The following is a 20552-nucleotide window of genomic DNA, read 5'->3' as shown; positions in this document are numbered from 1 at the left end:
TTCCCTGTGTGATGTAGTGACAGTGTTATGCCAATGCTACAGTCAATCCTGCTACTATTGTTGCTGCCACAATGTAAGACCGTTCCCATCCATCACTGGATGTCTACATACGCTCCGGACAACTAAAAATAAACGTCTCCAAACCTCGCGGTAATCAGGATGGGGATGTAGGTACACAGCGCAGAAAGACCATGACGAGCACTGTAACACTGAAACATACAAATGGCTGCCTGTCTCATTACCCAAGCAAATCACATTAGATATCCTCTGAAAGCCTAATATAGCTGCTGCGCTGTGTGGTCCTCTCTCTTACAATCAATCTTTCTATCCATCTCTCTCTCTGTGTCTCTTGATATGTCTTTCGCTTTCTTAGTCTGCCTTTTTCTTACTAACTTTCTCTCTTCTTGCCCCTCTTTCACTTTCTGTCATTTGGCCTTTCTGTGCTTCTGTCTCTCTCTTTCTCTCTCTCTCTCTCTCTCTCTCTCTCTCTCTCTCTCTCTCTCTCTCTCTCTCTCTCTCTCTCTCTCTCTCTCTCTCGTCGTCTTTGTCTCTTTCTCTCCCTGCTGACCAGACAGATATATTCAAATGGAAGCTGAGGACAGAGCGTTGCATTATTCAAACCCCTCAGAGGACCAAGGGTTAGGAACAATGACGATGGTAAATTTCCCATTAAAGCGGGCCATTTGCTGAGACAACAAATCCTAAAACCACAGTAAAGCAGGTAGGAGGCTACAACACTCCGGAGAGGAGTTAACACATTCACACTTGTGAGAGCAACTGGGACAGAATCATCTTTTTTTAATTCTGAATTATATATATTTTTTTTTACTAGAAGATTTCATGGGACAACCAGCATAGAACCTGTTTATCCACAGGGAACGGACACATTTTAAGACTCACTACAACAGGCTGGGTATATCAAATGATCAAGATTGACACCGTTGAGTTTTTAATACCCACCACACAGTTAGCATTGGCTAGCATGTGCTGCGGGGTCACGGCGCAAAACCAAATGGTGAGTTAACCGGCAAGCGCTGAGCCTGGTGTGAACCTCAGTGGAAATACTGTACCTGTCACATCACAGACGTTCTGTGGAAAATCAAGTGACTGGAACCAATATCCCGAACACTGTCAAGCTGGTTTAGAACATACTCTAATGGAGCCCTCAGGGTCAAAACACATCAAACACGATTTGTGATTCACATAATGAGAATCCCGCTATTTTCTTTTTCTTTTTTCAGATTAAAGGCAATGTTATACACGGGAGATCAAATGTAAAGGGTGAACAGCTGCTTGCCTATTCAAATTAATCCACTTGTTCCAAACTACCCACACTATGTTTACACTCAACCTTTAAGAGGTTCAAGGAAGATATGGATCATTTTGTCCTGAAATTGAAAATATGCAAGCAGCTGTAAGTGAACCGAAATAAATATAACGGACAAGAAAGCATATTTGTGTAACTAGCAAAAAAGCACGTCGAGTTTCACTTTTTTATCTAAGAGCCAGTCTGGAAATGATTCCAATGTCTCTTCATATTGGGTTAAACCAGCCTAAACAAGTTATTTAATGCTGATGCTAACTTTTCACTCTTTTGAACTTGACATACTGTCATCTCAACATATGCAATGTGGACAAAATTCATTAACAGATAATTGAGGTCGGTATAGACCCATGGCATCACCTTACATTTTGTTACCAAAAATATTGAAGGCGACTAGCTGATTAATTGTGGCACTGTTTCTGACCTTCTGACATAGTGATCTGTTTAGACCACAGGGAGGAAAGTCTTGTGATTTTATCCAATGAGAACAAACAGTTTGCCAATAGCCTCTGGCTATCTCTATGTGCAAGTAAGCACAGTGTTTCCCCCAGCCAGATCAATGTGTCTCGATTTGGCTGCCTGGGCCAAAAGGAATGTAGCAGCTTTCCTATTCGTCAGCTACCCAGACCCGATCTCATTCAATACATGCACACATAAATATGCACACACACACACACACACACATGCTTAAACGCAAAAAGACATAGTGATGTCATAGACATCACTGACACACAGACGTCATTTGTTCCTTCCCCCCCCGGCATTTAGCACAAACGTCAAATAGAGTAGAGCCCTGCTAAAAATCAATGGGCATTTGCAACAATCAATGGCTGGGTTCCTATGAGAAGTAATTAGAAAGGCAAACATGCAGCGCTGCCTCCTTCCTTCCCTCTGCCTACCGCTGAGTCTCAAACTAAGTACCTCTCCACTATAGGGTCAGAACAGCAGGAATATATCTAAGTAAGGATCACATACAGTATATAGATGAGTATATCTGTAATGCATTATCACTGACATAATATGAACAAGAATGGAAAAACAGGTATATATAAATATATTTTGTTGTGTCTTTGTTGTGAAGAAACACTTTTACACTTTTTTTTTTTATTACAGTTTGGTTGTTCAACTCAAATCTAAATCCATAAGTACAACTGTTAGCTTGATTACATAATTACTTGGTTTGACTCCTGCAATTTCATTTACTGTTATTTACTGTTACTGTTCACTGTTATCCACTGTTATTAAAAGGCCTATAAGTCCTCTACTCTTTTAAACTTTTCAAAAAGCTTTTGAATTATCTTTAGAAGATTATTAGCAAACCCAGGATATCTGTTTTCATGCATATGCATATGCATTTTCATACTTTTAAAACCTATTTATTTAACTTTATATTTCTATAGATTTTCACTCTAGGAATGATTTGGCCTCCTCATCTGAACAATTAGTCTGAATTAATGTAGATATGAGTAATAGTAATGATAAGAATGCTGACAATGCTGAGAGGAAAGGTTTCTATGTCTGGAATAAGATATCTACCGATCTCTCAACCTGTCCTACAGGGAATTGCTGCACAATAGATAGTACAGAGAAATTCAGAGATAGACACACTTGAATCAAATGAACCCAAAAGTATGCTGCGAGGCAAATCAAGCGGAGTGGAATTGTCACTTTATACTTGGTTTGCTAATTCTTGACAACTCTGAGAGGGCTTGTCTGCCTCGGGCCATCTCTGCAGCTAAAAAGATGGCTGTACATTTTCTCTCTGTTTAAAAAGCAAAATGCATGTTTGTAAGAACCTTGGGTTAAACCATGTCAACTGTATCTTATCAAAATCAGCCTGAGAGTTAACAAACAAGTCAAGACACTGAACATACTGTACAAAAAAAGCATCTAATTGTTGACTTGAACCGTGTGCCCTGCTGACTGCCGAATGGGAGGGTGGCACACAAATTAAATACAGATGGTTCTTAAACTGCTGCAGAAGATAGAAGTTAATATTTCACTCACCCCCCCACCCCCACACTCCCCCCACACTCTGGAGTGCGCTACACAGTAAACCCCTTGCAAGAAGAGTAATGGTGTCTCTAGATCACTGAGATATGCAGCACAGTGATTGCTCCTAAAGTATGTGCTCCTATGCTATGTGTGGCTAAAAAGGGTATCCAGGGACACATACAGATAACAAATGGGCCTCGGCTTATCTAAAAAAAAAATAAATAAATTCTAGCAACACTTCACACAGAAAACCCAAGCTGTGATAATATAAAAGGGATTTAGGAAACATTAAAGACCAGCAGGAAGAAGGTATGCAGCGGCTATAATCAAAGAAACATTAATATGTGCATTGAAAAGCAAAGAGCATGATTGTTTTTTTTCATGTTTTGTAGTCACGTCAGGTACCATGCAGAGTTGCTTTTCATTGTGTGCCGTATGAATATGTTTTTTCACACTTTCCCATACACTCATACATAAAGAAGAAAGCATTTTGCACACACACACACACACACACAACACACACACACACACACACACACACACACACACACACACACACATATGCACATGCACAAAGGTATGATGTAGCGTGCATCTGAAGTTGCAACTCACCTTGAGAGCAACAACCACAGTTGATCCGTTTAGCGTCGGTCCTCTGGATTGCAGTCTGTCAACAGAAAGAAGAGAGGTTGCAGACATTTTAAACATGTGAAAAATACCGAGAGAAAACTTTGCATAATCTGCTACAGTATGTCCTATGATCGCTCCCCACTGAATAACCCCCACCCACATCAAATAAAACTGCACTGTAGTAAAACTTTGCACATAGTGATACATATTCAAAACACAGCAGCAGGAAAAAAACATTGATTAAATCTAACCGACTTGATTATATGTATCAATATTCTGTGACTAAACTCCTGTGTGTGTTATTGAAAGTTAGGTAAGATGTGGTAATGATGCCTGTTCAATTCAAATAATCTTACTGTTTTTTTTTTTATCAATACACTCTGTCACAATGATAATAAAAATGTTGGACATGAAGATCCATTTTAAACTTATTTAGCTGTTGCAAACAGACACTGACTTACAATCAGTGTCTGGACAAGTTCAAGTGTTTATTAAACATGGCTTTCAACTATCTGTGTCTGTGTGCATTGTAGGCATGTACAAAAAGCACACAAACACACACACAAACACACACACACAGAGACGTAGCTTCTATCAATCCTCCTGAATGGTTTCAACTAACCTGAGGGCATACTGCAGAGCTCCACACAAAACCTGACATATCCAGGTTATATTCAGCGTAAATCATTAAATGTGATAATTTACTTGTTCTGAAATTTGTTTTTGCCTCAGTGTGTTTACAAGGTCAGACTTGAGTCTGAATTAAACATTTGTTTATCTCTTATCAACTGTAAAAACATGGCTATAGAAGCAAACACACAAAAATAAACAAGCCGCAACAGAAATTAATATTCACAAGGACGGAGAGAGAGAGAGACCGACATAGACACTGTGGTGTTTAATGAAAGTTGGATTTTACATTAAAGCAAGAACAAACAAACAATTCAACATCTAGGTCGGTGAGATATATTTTAGCTTCTTTCTGTGCCAAAATTCAGAGGTTTTCAAGAAATAAATACAGGTATGATACAACTGCAAACAACAGGCTGCGAATTAGAAAAACAAAGAATATCAAGGCACAACAGAAGGAGCTCCATATTGAGGGGATCTGATTTCCCCAATACTAAAATCTCACCAGAAAATGGGTAGGCAAAATGTTGAAATGAAGCTAACTCTTATTGTTTAGGAAGGACATACACTCTTTAAGAGTTCTTGCTGCACTAACGTGTCCAGTGAAGTGACACCTCACATTTTGAGTGCTGATAGAGCCAACCAGTTTATTCTGCTGAAAATGAGACTTAAGAAAAACCCCACATCTAACTCAATCAGTGGGATGAAACCACTGAATCAATCCAAAGTAAGGAAGATCAATTGTGAAGACTCAGATTTAGTTTCTTTTTAAGGGCATAAGGACTCTATACCTCTAAAGGCGCAAGTTACATGATACCTGTATCTGTTCCTGCATTCGTATATATATATATACTGTTTATGTACAGTAGATCCATTTCCTATGCATACAATTTTACGAAGGTGTTTTTTTAGGATGTATCAGACTAAGTGCCATCTATTGTTCTGCTGCATTCAAGATGGCACTGTGCCCGGCAAATCTGTTGGTGCATATCCCTGTATTTGCTTTGTTTAGTTAGGAAAGATAAAAAAGAGCCACTAAATGACTCAGGGACACAAAGACATAAATAAGAGAATTTACAGATGGTGATTATAAATTATAAATTCCATTACACAGAGAGAGAGAGAGAAGGAATATCTGACAGTGCTGACATGAATCCAGTCACATCTGCTGTCGCAGCAGACAGTGCATTTGGTGAGTGAGTGAGGAGGTGTGTGTGTGTGTGTGTGTGTGTGTGTGTGTGTGTGTGTGTGTGTGTGTGTGTGTGTGTGTGTGTGTGGATTTGGGGGGTATTCTTATTTTCACAGCCTTTGATTCATCATGTCATTCATTCCTGGGGACATCCACCAGCTTGGGTTGGAGAGAGTGACAGAACAAGAGAGGGAAATGAGAGAAGCAGAGTGTGGGAGGTGAGACAAAGACAAAAATCAAAACGATAAAAAGGGGAATAAGATGGTTGGTTGATTTTCACACCATCCAAATCCCTGGAAACAGAAAAACCACAGTGACTTGCCCGCACCCGGAACCTGAACACAGACCTCCATTGGCTCCTCACCACCATTAAAGTCTGGTACCGGGAGTAGACAGCAGCTGCTGCATGCGCCACATTTTTACACATGTACTCTGTGTGTTTGATTGCTGCCAAATTTGCTGCAAAGCACGGCCCTGCTCACCCACATAAACACACAGACAGATCATGTGACACATAGCCCATCTTTGTCACCATGTACACTGAAGTCTGAACAGGAAGCTCGTGAGTTACAGAAATCAAATACAGACACAGAAGGTTCTGATCGGTCACGTCCTTAAAACGTCTTACATAATAGCAAGATTTACCCCAGCGCAATTATGAGAAAAACAAAACCGCTAATTTTGTTTGTTAGAACTTGAGCACAGTTGGTAATGTATATGGAGGGAAGGCAACTCAACAAATATACAGTACTGTTAAATATGCATGGAAATTTAAATTTTTTGTGATAGATAAATTTGAAATCATCCAAATATCCAATTTGCATTTAATTATGTAAAAGCTATTGAATTCATTTTATCATAATTAGTCATCATTCTCTCAGGGAATAGAAGACTCACACTCTTACCAGTTTCAATGAGAAATGTTACAAAAGTTTACTTTTTCTGGTGGATGCATTCATTACTGTCGTTGCCCTGATCATTCACACACAAGTGCGCTGGCACAGCGACGAAATTGCCAATTTTGAGAGGGAACTGACTGCAAATGATACAACTTTTTTTTATTCAAAAGGCAAGTAATGAGTATCACATTACTTTTTGTCAGATATAAGCCCCACACTGATTGTTTGAGAGGAAGAAGTTCACCGAGCGCAGCAAGGTGTTACAGCTTATTGTCTAAGACAGTTGGAAGTATTAGACGATAAGCTGCTGATTATGCTGCAGATCAGCCACTTGGAGTTCTTTAAAGTCGATAAAAGGTTGAACTACAGATGTTTTCTGCACATGATTTCCAACTATTCTAGCATTTAAATACTGTAAATATCAGTAAATTTCCAGATTTTCTAAACTTTCCATTGCCGTGCCTGAGCATTTTAGTTGCTTTTATTTTTATCTTTCATCTTTCTTACTTTTTACCTCATCTCTTCTCCCTCCCCCACCTCTCACTAAGATGACATAGTGCAGCCAAAATGTCACAGGAGCTAAAAGTATTGCACTATGCATATTTCCCTGGCCAGCTCCAGACCTTCTCTCAGACGACAAAATTCTCAGCTATTTGTCCTCATTATAGAACAGCCTCAGACTGCCCACCTTAATTCCCCCACCCGTCCCTCAGGGGGGCTCTTTTCCAGCCCTGCCTGGCATGACTCATTTTAACGACCACCACTTTGCCCCCCCCCCAATCGGCCCGGGCCGCCTATGCCTTAAACTCGGCTAGGCGAGTAAATCTGCCAGCTTTAATTAAAATAGCTTCTTTTGTGGCGCTTTCTCTCTCTCCGTCCTCTTGTCCCTGATGACATAATGGTGCTGGGAACTACCCTCTGCAGAGCTGACTCAAAAGGACTGACCCGTGGAAAAATGGAGGTGTGTTGCACTATTTTATGATGACTTAGCAAGAAATAAGCCACATCTAATCCTATCTCCTCATCTTCTTGCTTTGACCTGGTTTCTTTTATTATTATGGAGGTCACAGGGGGAGGTACTGTTAAAGAATGACTCTACATTATATAAAATTGAAATATGCAACACAAGCCAATGAGCGAAAAACTTCTATCATGGTTAACTGTCCATGGGGCGCTTTTAAATTACAATATGTTCCTCGGTGTGTGGAGTGACAAGTAACGACCTTGTTGTCTTTCAAGGTCGGCCTTTCTTAGGGAAATAACGATTTGTGAAGACGAATCAATGAGGCTCATTCAAGCCGTTTTCCTACAATATTGTTCAGGGACTAACTTTGGTGCCATTGATTAGCTGATTTATAGCTTGCATCTGTTCTGGGCTCACAGTGAATAGAGTAGAGCCGCTCATTACAGAAGAACGATGGCGAGAAGAAAAGAGAAGAGAAGAGAAGAGAAGAGAATACAGTGTCTTTAACAGACTTTTTAAATGTCTTGGATGCATCTCAGTGTATCCAATTCACCCAATATGCTGACAAAGTTCAACACAGCATTTTTTTACTATATACAGGAACATCACTATGAAAAAAATGTAATTTAAAGTCTTAAACCAAGGAACTGCAATGGCAACAGTTGGAGTTGCAGGTAGCGTGACCCCTCTGACCCCAAAATACTTTCTCCCATATACAATGATTACCAACATTGACGGACGGCCCATCTGGGTCAACCCAGACATTTCCCGGTGGCCTGAGGAACGTTTTGTCCTGCGCCATGAACAGCCAACTTGACCTGCAATAATATAACTAGCAGGAAAGTGTTGATGGCCCTCTCATATCACCTCATCCGGGTATTGACGGCTACCTCGCTGAAGTGCTGCGTCTGGCAGTGTGAGTCCACATAGTTGCCTGTTCTACATTGTTTTTGCCTTTGATATCGGTCATCAAATATTATAAATATCCATTTTTGCTGAAGAAAAGTGAAGACTTGTCACTCGAAAACAGGCACGTGATTTCTGTCTACCCTCATTCAGAGTGAGAATGAGAGAGAGAGAGAGAGACAGAGAGAGAGAGCCCTCCAATGTTTTATTACCTTCTTGACATAAGACAATTATAGCCTACATCACATTTCTGCAATGATTATATAGTACACATGTAGACTCCACTTTCTCCTTAAAATAACATAAAATTGTTGAATAGTATTCATAATTGAACATATTAATACAAATTTCTAACTAGTCAGGTACCTGTTACATTAACAAATAGGGTTAGCCTACAAAACTAGCAGTCTGATGGTTTGCATGAGAGTGGCCTAGGATGGAGTTAAATTCCCGGCCTAAATTATTCTTTCAGTCTGTCCGTGGTTACGAGAATTTGAGCCATTCAGACTAATTCAATTTGTAAAGACTTGAAGAACCATATCAGTAAATTAGGGAGCAACTAAAAATTATTTTCATTATAGATTAATCTGTTGATTGATCAATTAATTATCATCTACAATATGACACTTTGAAAACCCATGTCACAATTCCCTGAAGGCCCAGGAAACATCACGAAAATTGACTTAACAAATTAATTGATTATTAAAATAGCTGCCTGTCAATTGAAAAATCGCTTAATCCATTAAGCATTTCAGCTCTACAGTAAATTACTTTCACCCCATCTTTATGAGCAGGTAGCCAGCATGAAGTCAGCCCAGACTGTGGATGCATTGAGATGAGAGCTGGATAAGGTGCCACCACTCAGCTTTGCAGCTAATTTCACCCAGTGGTCACTCATAATAATGCAACAAAATGAATGAATAAAATTTGTTTTGTTTACGTGACTTCATCACAATGTAAAGTCAATGGGCCAAGCAGAAAAGCATGGGCGGGGCCGGCAGGGGAAACATTAATGTGCATGGTCAGTGGGCATCCCGACATGGAAGCAAATCCAGGAGCCATCTATGAGTCCGTTATCCAGATACTACAATATATCCATGGCCCAGACACAGGAAGTCTGCAATGTACGAACGGTCTCTCTGGGCCTAAAACTGTCAAAGCCTGATAAGTTTTTGAGTCGCATGGGTTTGACAATCAACATCAGAATAAATGGGATACCAGCTCTGTATCCAGTTATTTTCATGCATCTGTGTCTTAAACTGGCAATGTAGTGGACCTCGTTAAAATATTACACTCTTTTACATATTCTGGGATGACATCAAATACCTCACTCTGGGCCACTGATTGCACAATCCAATCTTCCTGTCTCCACCCTCTCTGAAACTCTTTTTCTCCACTCGACTCTACCTTGCTCCTCCTCCCTCTCGTTCCCTATTTTCTTCCTCTACTTTCTTCCACTCACAAAACAGCCACTAGCTGCACTAAAACACCACCCTCCCTTTTCCTTTTTTCTTTTCTTCTCCTCTCTTATTTCCTCTCCTTTCGTATCTGCACCCCTGAAGGGGTTGTCTGTCTCCTAACCAGCTGAAGCAAGGCTTCTACTGGTCTGCGCCTGGCCCCTATTATCAGAGCATGACAAGGAGCTGCAGTGTCGACTTGTCAGCCTAATAAACATCCTTTATGGCACCCGCCTGGGTGTGTTTTGAGAGGAGTCAGCCAGCCACCAAGCAGTGGACCATTGATTTCATGGATGGCACACAGTGCTTACACTTCCACCCGTCTATTATGCATTGGACAGGCTGCAATTGTTTTGCCATGCACAGCCATACTCATGACACTCACACTCCTAGAGGCTTTCCGTTTAGTTTGAAATGTGGTTATAGGGAGAAAGGCAGAAAGAGGGAAAGATGGAAATTAAAGAAGTCTCCTACATTGGTTCAACTACGGTAGCACTGGGGGCAGCAGTACATTTAATCACAGGCTGTTTTTTGAGATCTTTACATAAGCCTTTCTTAACCTTTGTTTTGCAGGTCAAGGTCAATAAGACTTTCACATTTTCTTTCTCTCCAATCTAATCCCTTCTTCTTCTTAGTGCGGGAAAGGTGAGGGGTCATGCAGCAGTAGAACAAGCCATTCAAGCACTTACAATAGTAATCAAACTTCTCTTTTTTCTTTTTTTTCTCCTCTGGCACTTTAGCCATTATGAGTAGCTGACAACATTAACTGTTCCAGGACCAAAATGAGAGGGACAAAAAGCTGAGTGAAAGAACAGAGAAAGAGAAGGAGAGTGAAAGAGAGGGCACCACTCTTGAGTACAAGTGGACCACTAGTTCAGCACCATGGACAGCAACATTTCTTGACTACCAATCGCGGAGAAAAACTGGAGCGAGTGAGCCAAAATCAAAATGTGCCTCTTTAACCTTTGTCCACAAGCATGTTATAAATATTCAGAACAGGTGGGCAGGCAGATATGTCATCTTGGCAAGCAAGCAGCCTAGGCTCAGACTGAAAGTTCATTAATATCAAACGCAGGTCTGGGAAAATTATAAAATATTCATCTAATACTTCACATGGCATGAAGTGGACATGTGCTGTTTTGTTTTTCAAGCTGTGAATCAGTCAATGGATGCTTCCAACATTTAAAATAGATGTGAGACCCTTTGCAAAGCCTTTGATCTTTTTTTATTGTTATTGTTTTTGGCAGTAAAAAGATCTCTCAGCTGAGAGCATAATGTATTGTGAGGCCAGTGCCTGGTTTTATTGAATGTTCACAGAGCTTGTTTATTGATCTATGATCAGTGACAAACAGGTCACCTTGGTCATCAGTTATAGCAACCTGGATGACGAAAAACTGTTTATATCACTTATGTCAAGACAGCTTGATAAATACAACTCATGCGGAGAGACTACTGGGAGTCTGGTAAGCTACTTTGTATTATCAGCAACCTATCCGGGAACACGCAAGCAGAGGTCACATTCAGTCTAATGTAACTTTGATTGTATTTGCTATCTTTTGAACTGGCCGTCTGTCACGATACAATGCAATCAGCAATGCTGGAAGAGCAGCAGAGCTTTGTGAAGCAACAGCGGTAAGACAGGCAAACCTGCCAACCCATAAAACTGTCAGAGCGACCTTCACTTATCCTCAGTATTGATGGTCCAATCATATAGAGAATATGAATTAGTACCTTCAGGGATTTCTTAAAATGGGGCATAATTCTTGGACATGTCTTAAGAAAGAGGAATAAATCAGGGTGTGACTTTACGGCCTCGCCCAGAGAGCTGGAGAAGATGAATTTCAAAAACATGTTTTCCTCACTCATCCCAACTGCATAAGATGTTGTGGTCCGAATAGTGATTAGAACATTGACTTGACCGACTACAAACCCTGAACACATTAAAAGCGAATATGTCTTGTCTGTATGTTATTTTTTTCCTCCCTTGGTAACAACTATAACAAATCACATGATTTGTATGGATAAGACATTTTCCGAATATAAATTTTGATGTTGAATTGCTGGTCAGCATCTCAAACATTCATCTTGTACATTCAGGGCTCTGCTAAAATTCTGGGTTCCCCTGAGAAAAGGACGATAACAGCCCCATTTTTCAGCTCAGACCACAGATTCATCCTTTACCTTCATGGAAATTTCTTTGACTCGCAGTAATTTGGATGGAAATTTGGCGACATTGTTGTTGATTTTCTCTAGTTAAAAAAAGTTAGAACGTAATGAAAGTAAAAGCCAAAGACTTTTTCACTACAAAGTCATTTTGTATTAGATTATCTGTCCTCCACAACATGAAAGCGTTATAAAAACACTGCCAGTGGCTCTGCTCTCTCCCTCTTTGTTCAGCTTTTCTATTCACCGTCTTTAGCTGTTCCCACTATAAATAGATGTCAGTGTCCATTACTGTTTCTGGACTCCTGAAAGACCCTATTGTACGTTTCCCTCTCTGTGCCCATCACTATCTGTGCTTTCAGACAGTGAATGTACCCTACAAACTCTAATATTTTATTATTACATTATTTTGAGTTTCCTGTGTAGGGTCACCCATCACAAATGAGTTGAAGAGATGTTGCTTTCTCTAGAAAATGATGGACAGTGATGTACAGTGAGCAGTTTGTATTTAGTGGTGTGAAACATGCAAAGCCGCCATTATATTCCTTTAAGATTTCTGTAAAAGTCAGTGAGCTTGAAAAATGAATGGATCTGTCTTTATTGGCAAAATGGGCAGCTACAGCATAACAGTTCAATTATTTTTATTATCAATTCATAGTAATTTAACGGTTGATTCTGTTAATTAAGTCATACTTTGACTGTTTGTTTAATACGACAGTGGAAACAATGGTAATACTATAAATGGATAAAGATAATTGCAAGGTTAATCTTTAGATTAGACCATTGGAATTAAGTTGTTTCACCAACACACTGTATTTTATATTTTGAATGATAACATTTCATGATAATTGAAATGTAACAAACTTTAAACTGTCTTAGAATTGGAGCAATATATGCACAACGGACCAGAGATTAGCTGAAGAGTGAGAGATGTGTGTGTATTTGGGGACATTTAGTGAAGTTTCACTGCATTAGGAATACACTCCAGTGAAACCAAAAACTGTATATATGCGAAAAGTCAACAGAGATTGGGAGCGTTTCATCTGTATGAATTTTTCTTCTGTTTATTTTTTGTGGCAGTAGGGTGACTGAGTTTTCTGCAATTTACTGTAGCATTATGAAGGCAAGCAAGCAATGAGCCTGCATGGAACACTCACACTAAAAACCTTAGATTCTTCTCCTGCACAAAGAGGTTCTCTCATGACTGATATAATGAGCTTTCATTCTCTATTTTAAAAGTGAAGTTTACACCAGGACAACAATGGACTTACATTATGATGTTTGTTGGGAGGATGGCTGAAATGGAAAATCTGAAATGCTATTTTTCGTAGGGCACAGGGCATGTTCCTCCTGTAACTGAACGATTCTGGATATGTGATGCATTATCTATGATTATAAGGCACACAGACTGAATATAAATAGGTAAATAAAACATGGAAGTCAGAAACTAGATAAATGCATTACTTGTCACGACAAAAATCTAGGAACAGTGAGAAAATTGCGCGCACACACACACACACACACACACACACACACACGATCATCAAGTAAATGTTTTGTGTACAGTAAATTTGTTTTTTGACAGTAATGTCAGTGCCGGCAGTTGAGTGTGACAGTTTGGTAATCACAGTGACGGGGGCAGGATATTGGATTTAACTGAAATGCATAAAAAAGTGACGTATTTTTTTATCCACTAGCAACCCTACTCATGGCTCAAATGCATGTCTAACACAGACACACACACACACACACACACACACACACACACACACACAATGTACACTGTTCCACTGAGCCATGACAGCAGAGGTGCTTGCTCGCTCATCAGCTCAAAGCTGAAACACAGCACTGCTGTCAAGAAAAAGCACAGCACAGCTGGTGGGGACCACAGTACATCACCTGAATATGGACAGGTTCAGCCAGATATACCGCAGCGCCTGGGTGGTTCATTTATGTTTAATATGAAAACAATATCTTTTTGGTTCATGCTTTCTACTTATTTCATGTCTTTCTGCGAAGTACAGATGTGTCTTTTTGGCTTTTTTTCTCCACTTTTTCTTAACATCCCTGCCGTGCAGAAGTGCTGCACGAACTGCACTCCTCTGCCCCTGGTGAGCTCTCCCATCACAGCCCAGGAGCCCTGCCAGGTCTTCTGACAGAGTGGTCCTCAGGTTTTTAGTGACATTCCTGCTCAAGGTCTTTTCTCGCCTGGTTGCCCTCTTAAGGTCAGATGAATGAACTGAACAATAGGATGTTGTTTTTTTCTTTTGACAGAGGCTACTTTGCTCTTTTGAAGTGCCATTGTTTTGCAACCCAATTTACACCATCCAGCGACGCTCCCTCCTCACTGGACAGACAGTTTAATTGGCTTTGTGCTAAGCTCTGAAAAAAACTGATCATCTACAGGCAAAAAGATATGTATTTTTATCATCTTGACTTGAACTGGCATCCGATTGATTCAGATGGTTAAATAAAAACTGAAGTCACTGAAAGGTGTATCAAGGCTGCGTGTTGACACATCTATGACAAAGAAATGTTCATTGGTCCATTTAGAATTGAGGCTTTCAAACCATAAAAAGCAGAAAAAGGATGAATACCTTGAGTCACAGTGAGTTGGATGTCATGACCAAAATGCAGCTCGACTAAAATTAAACACAAACGTGACACTGACTTCGACTAATTCTTTAGTTTTGTCGTGTCATTACGTATTGTCCGTGACGGGCAGGCAATTTGTAAGGCGTATGCTTAGAGATTTCAATGTTCACTTCTATAATGTTTGAGTCATCGCTGACCAGCAATCTGTCATGCAGTCAGATATTTGAAAAGAGTCCCAGATGTACATCCGCTTTGAATTTACAAAAGCATGATGAATGGCTCTTTTGACATTGTTAAACTACAGTTTCATTGATCTGAACTGTTGATTTATTGATTGACGGGATGATTAATGAGCACGGGGGAGGGGGGGTTAATCAGGTGAAGATTCAGTTCAGACCTTGTTAGAGAAAATCTTGTAAATGCTATGAAAAATTGCCTCGTATCGGAAAACTCTTGATACTTGAAAGGTGTTGTCGCTTGTTTTAAGTTTGGACAATCCATCACAGTGTCAGAGAAAGTAGCAAGTTGCCATTTTAATCAAAAACTGGATATTTCATTTTGGAGCCACACGCCTCATATCCTGTACCTTCCGAAGGCCAGAAATTAAATCCCGAAGCTGCTCCATTGACAGTGATTAAGGGGGCCATCTCTGTTAACACGCCAACAGCAGGTCAATTTTATGGCCAATATGGACAGATATTGTACTTCGGAGTGTAATTCAGTTTGTCCTCAATTCACTATCAAATAGCAGCTTCTGAGTTTTATTTGTTCATTATGTGGTACTGCACTGTCTAATATCTGATTGATTTTTTGATACAAGGTCATTGCGGTCACAAAACTGGAGCCAGTTCATCCATTGTGACAGCCTTGCTCTCATATTATTCACGCAACATTATTTCAAATACTCCATCAACTCGTCCACATCACATGTATCTGGCTCAATCCTCCGGCCAAAAAGATACACTGCAGAGCAACACGGAGTGTGGCCACACGTGGATCCTCTGAGAGGAACACAAGATCAATGAGAGCGCTTTTTAAAAAAAAAAAAAAAAAAACAGCAGGGTTGTCCTCCAGCCAGAGGAAGAAATGATCTATGTAGATCTCATTAGCCCCCTATGATGACAGACGTACGACCAAATGATTAATGGCCAGCTGGAGAAACAGGAGAATTATTGACGTGACCTTTAGGGATGCCTCTGTTCAGGAGCGAACAGACCCCTGTCTTCCACTGAAATGATCCACTTTGACATTTCCATCTTTTTCTCTTTTGCCTCCCCCTCTCTCTCTCTATATATATATATGTATATATATATATATGTCTTGAACGCAGTCCAGGAAACCAGTAACACGTTATTGTCTGCCCTGGTCGGTTTTTGTATTTTAGAAAATGAAGAATATATAATAAAATTGTTCAGAGAGGTCTGACATTTTGAACAAGTATTCATATTATTCTGTCCGTGTTACAGTATTCTGTCAGTATTATTCTGTACTCATAGTGTCCATAAAAGTGCTAAATTCAGCTTTAATGAAATCGTGGTTGAATAGTCATCTGCCAATTGGATTTTATGGACACATCCTTTGTCAAAAAAAAAAAAAGTGAAAGTCAATAATGGCAGACAGTGTCATCTCAGATGATGAGGTTTTAATGATGGGGAGCTATCCAGTCACCTTTCCACAACCCCCAGAGATAAAGGACCACCGACGGTGAGCAGGAACGTTGAAGGAATTAATTCAACATTGTGTGGGTGTGTGTGTGTGTGTGGTGGAGGCAGTGAAGTGCAGGCAGGTGATGTAGATAAGAAATAGAAAAAAATAGAAAAGATAGTAGGAGAGGTGTGTGAGGAGGAAGCAAAGGAAGACACAAGATGACGATTAGTGAACCATCTTCTCTGTATATTTCCATTACGTACAAGACGAAAAGGGCACGAAGCAGTGAGGAAGGGATAATGAAAGAGGTAAAGAGGTGGAGAGGGTATGGAAAAGTGGGGGGGGGGGGTTGAGAAGAAAGGATGAAAATAGAAAGATGCAGAGGAAAATGGCAGGCGTAAAGGTGAGGAAAAAGACAGATGGTAGATAGAAGGGCCAAAACACCAGTGAAGATGAAGATGAGGAAACGGCATGGAGCATTAATGAAGGAGGAGTGGAGGGTGGGAACGTTAACCATCACAACCCCTCACAATTAATTGGTTCGAACGCACGCAGATGTTTGCATTTCGCCTTAGGCCCATTACTTACCTCTGCTCTTTCTTCGCCTCCCCCGGCGGTCCATATCATAATCGATCGGGGGAGCTGCTGCCCAATTCATCTAGCTCACTCTGAACATCCTGACCAGCCGGCCTCAACTGGAGGGACTTGAGAGCTCCAGGGTCATTGATTTGACTTTCTCCGAAGGTGGTGCATAAAGTATTTTTAACAAGTCAATGTGCACTACACACACACACAGAGGAGCAGAAACTAGCCTTTTTTACTTTTAATCAGTGCAAAAATATGCTTGTTCTGTTGAATATTAGATGTTTTCCATATTTCATGTACTGTGCATGTAAATACCTAATGTAAAACAATAATAAATTTGCAATGCCACATTTGCAAAGCCGCCTGGGTTTCATGTTAAGACGCTGCTGATTTTAAAAGGCTGTTTTTGCATCTTAATGCGATCTATTCAAAGTTTAGTCTCCCTTAATATTTAGCCATCTGCTCACCACAACTTTCATGCAAAGCTTGTGATCATGCAGCACCACTTAACAAGTGAGGAAATGTCAAGGTTATGGGGAAAAGGTCTTAGACAAACAGATTATAGGAGGAGCATGTCAAGGGTTTGAATCAAATTTAGTTCCACCTCTCGGCACAACCAGTTTAAAAAATTAATAATACAGTATGAGAAAGAAAAGCATTAAAGAACAGTCTCTGCCTCGCAAGAAGCAGGACCATTGTCCAGAATGTAAAACAGCTTTAGAAAATAATTCAAACCAAGTACTGAAACTAACTAGGCTGCATGTGAAGAACAGGTCCTCGCTCAGACGTGTTCAGAATGTTCAACTCTTTAAATATGATCTTATTTTAAAAGCATACTTAGTTGGGAAAAGTTGGGATGAGACTGTGGATGCGCCAAATCTACTGTTATATAATATATTAGTCAAGCATCAACCTTGATAATACAACAAGCCGAAAGCACACTTCTAAAATAGAATACAAAATGCACAAGCGAGTTCATCAATCTATCCCTTAAAGGAACCAACCTGCAGGAATGTTTTAGACCATTAACTGCAAATTGAGTATACTTTGCATTATTGTTAACAATTTTCCAGGCAGCCAGTGTGGTTTTATTTTATTTCAGTGTTTGGTAAATTAGCTGGCAGACTTGAAACTGGTTTAAGGAACATAAATCCATCACAGCACGCATTTTTCTGTCTTTATTGTTTGGTCCCATTTTGTTTTCATTGTCTGGTCCTGCAGCTGTCGCAGTTCGAAATTCTCTTTGGTTCTGTATTCAACGACATCTGAAGAAAATTGATAGCTTTTAGAAAAAACTGGCTTAACAACTGGTTTGTTAAAAAACTATGGAATCTATGGAAATAATCAAAAGGATACTAAGAATTTGGTTTGTTTTTCCACAAAAAATGTGCTTCCATAAGGAAAGTTCTTGAAATGCTTCATTGAATATAGGAAGTAAGTCATCCATTTATCTAAAAGTTAAGTTCAAGTCACCCCCTTGAATAAATAAAGACCATTTCAAACCAGCTGGTTTTATTTGAACAATAATCTCAAAACAGTCTTTCAGAATAATAAAATACCAAAGCTTACAAAAATTTTTGCCTGGAGATACTGTGATCTATTGTAAGGCTGTAAAACTTTATTTGAAGTGTATTTTTATTAAGCTATTCTTATGTCCAGTCTCCCAGAGGCCATCGTGCTTATTGACAAGCGATACGGGAGTGATATGTCTTACCCTTCAATATAATGGGAGTCCTGGGGCTTACTGGTGTGCTCTGCCAGCTCGGACACGCTCCGTAATATTTCTGGTGTCGTGAAATTGAGTGCAGGTCCCAGCTGTGTCGTATCAACATCTCTGTCTTTCCATCCATCTTTTCTCTCTCTTTCATTCACCGTTAAATAGAGATGGAGCAATACCACAACAAAGCATGGAGGGTTTGGTTTCATCTGCTCAGGCCTGAAGAGTGCAGCTTTATCCAGTGAGGGCTTTCAAGGCTTTCAATTTCCAAAAGGCTCTATGAGCAAGTGTTACTGTGGATATGCAGTCAGGCCTTTGAAAAGAGCCAAGATAAATTCAGGCATGCTGGTTAGTTGTGAACTCCCAGTAGTGTTTAATCAAAGCCTCACTGTATGTCAATATTTCTTTGAGGTTTTTTTTTTTTTAAATATATTTATTTTTATCTTCTTTTTTTTGCTACAACTCACAAACAACGCGGCGCCTCTGGAGGTTAAGGGATTTATTAGAAAAGATTCCGATCTTTTTGCCGATGACACGTACTCAATGAGAAATAAGGTTAGGAGGTAAAAAGTGCAACAGAAAAGATGCCTCCTCCACAAAATCCAATAACCAAGGCAAGGACTGACAAACAAAAGTGTCACAAAAGTGACAAAAAACTAAAACTCTGTCAAAGCCTCCAGATGAGCAACTACTTTTGAATCGGGTTTACTTAAGTAAATGGATGCTTAAACACGTCCATTTCCATGGTATGCAAGATAATCTAGGCTTCAGTGTGATGTGGTTGGAACAAGGAAATGTTGTATCAAAAATTAAAGTAAACATATTAATCAAATCTACCTTGCCGTATTGTGATGGCAACTATTCATATGTACACAACTGATCATACACTTCTCACAGGCCTACACTACGAAGCAAGTGCAACATACCCAGGATATTTTTCCGTTTTCTGGCTTCACAAACGACAATCACGCTAACCGCAAGCCTCAGATGTTGCCTCGATGAGAAATTGAAATGATGAAATGGTGATAATAAAAATTTCCTAAAATAAAAAATAAATAAATGAAAAAAAGTATGCGGAAATGTAACAAAACAAAACTTGGACTGGTTCAAACAAGTTCAAACCCATATAGCATAGCCCCTACCCAGGATTCAAAGTGTTGCTGTCAAAACAACACAACACCTTGACTTACAATCCAACAAAGTTTCATTAAGTAAATAAATGTAACCATTAATGCCCATCCATTGCTTGCACTTGCCTTGACAAACACCAGTTAAGAAGTGGACAATGGGTCGATGACGCTGATAAATGGCTCATCTTGCTCTCTTGAAAGGTCAGAGCTTTTATTATTTACAACACTGGATCTTTGTCATGGCTCGGTGACACTGACCTTGCATGGTCCCCAGGTCCCTCCGTCTGTCAATAATTGCGGAGTGTATGGCTCTTCATTTTCTCTCTACACTTAAACACTGCAGGTGCACAGTGTACATATAAACATGTTGCTCTGCACTTGCACACATGTACAAGAACATACACACACTGAAAACAGAGTGTATCTCAAACCACTGGAGTGACCTTGGTCCACATTAACAATAGTCCTGGAGGAGCAGACCTCATTTATAAATCCTCTGAGAGATCCACAGTGTATTTTTGTAATACTTCATGAGCATATACAGGTATACTACACTAACATTTTTTAGATCCTTGCAAAATCAATGGACAAAACACATATTAAGATGAGGGAACATACAAAAAACAAAAAAAAAAAGAATTAAAATAAATTGGCTTGACTGATGTACGGTTGTGGCAAAAAGCCCAAAATAAGGTATGAAAGGCAGCAATCTGGTCGCAGT

The 20552-nt window shown here is 39.8% G+C and overlaps 1 protein-coding gene across 5 annotated transcripts in view; it reads right to left on the bottom strand.

The window, feature by feature from the left end:
- tnr (tenascin R (restrictin, janusin)) overlaps window positions 1–20552 on the bottom strand; it is a 169360-nt gene that overhangs the window by 112233 nt on the left and 36575 nt on the right. For all 5 annotated transcript variants that reach the window (XM_056390869.1, XM_056390874.1, XM_056390871.1 and 2 more), the window contains one exon: window positions 3932–3986. The gene's annotated coding sequence lies outside the window, so the exon portion shown is untranslated. The remainder of the gene's footprint in view (window positions 1–3931; window positions 3987–20552) is intronic.

Source organism: Seriola aureovittata, chromosome 12, assembly GCF_021018895.1.
Source record: "Seriola aureovittata isolate HTS-2021-v1 ecotype China chromosome 12, ASM2101889v1, whole genome shotgun sequence".
Taxonomy (NCBI): domain Eukaryota; kingdom Metazoa; phylum Chordata; class Actinopteri; order Carangiformes; family Carangidae; genus Seriola; species Seriola aureovittata.
The sequence above is the reverse complement of the archived record's forward strand: the minus strand, read 5'-3'. Positions and strand labels throughout refer to the sequence as shown.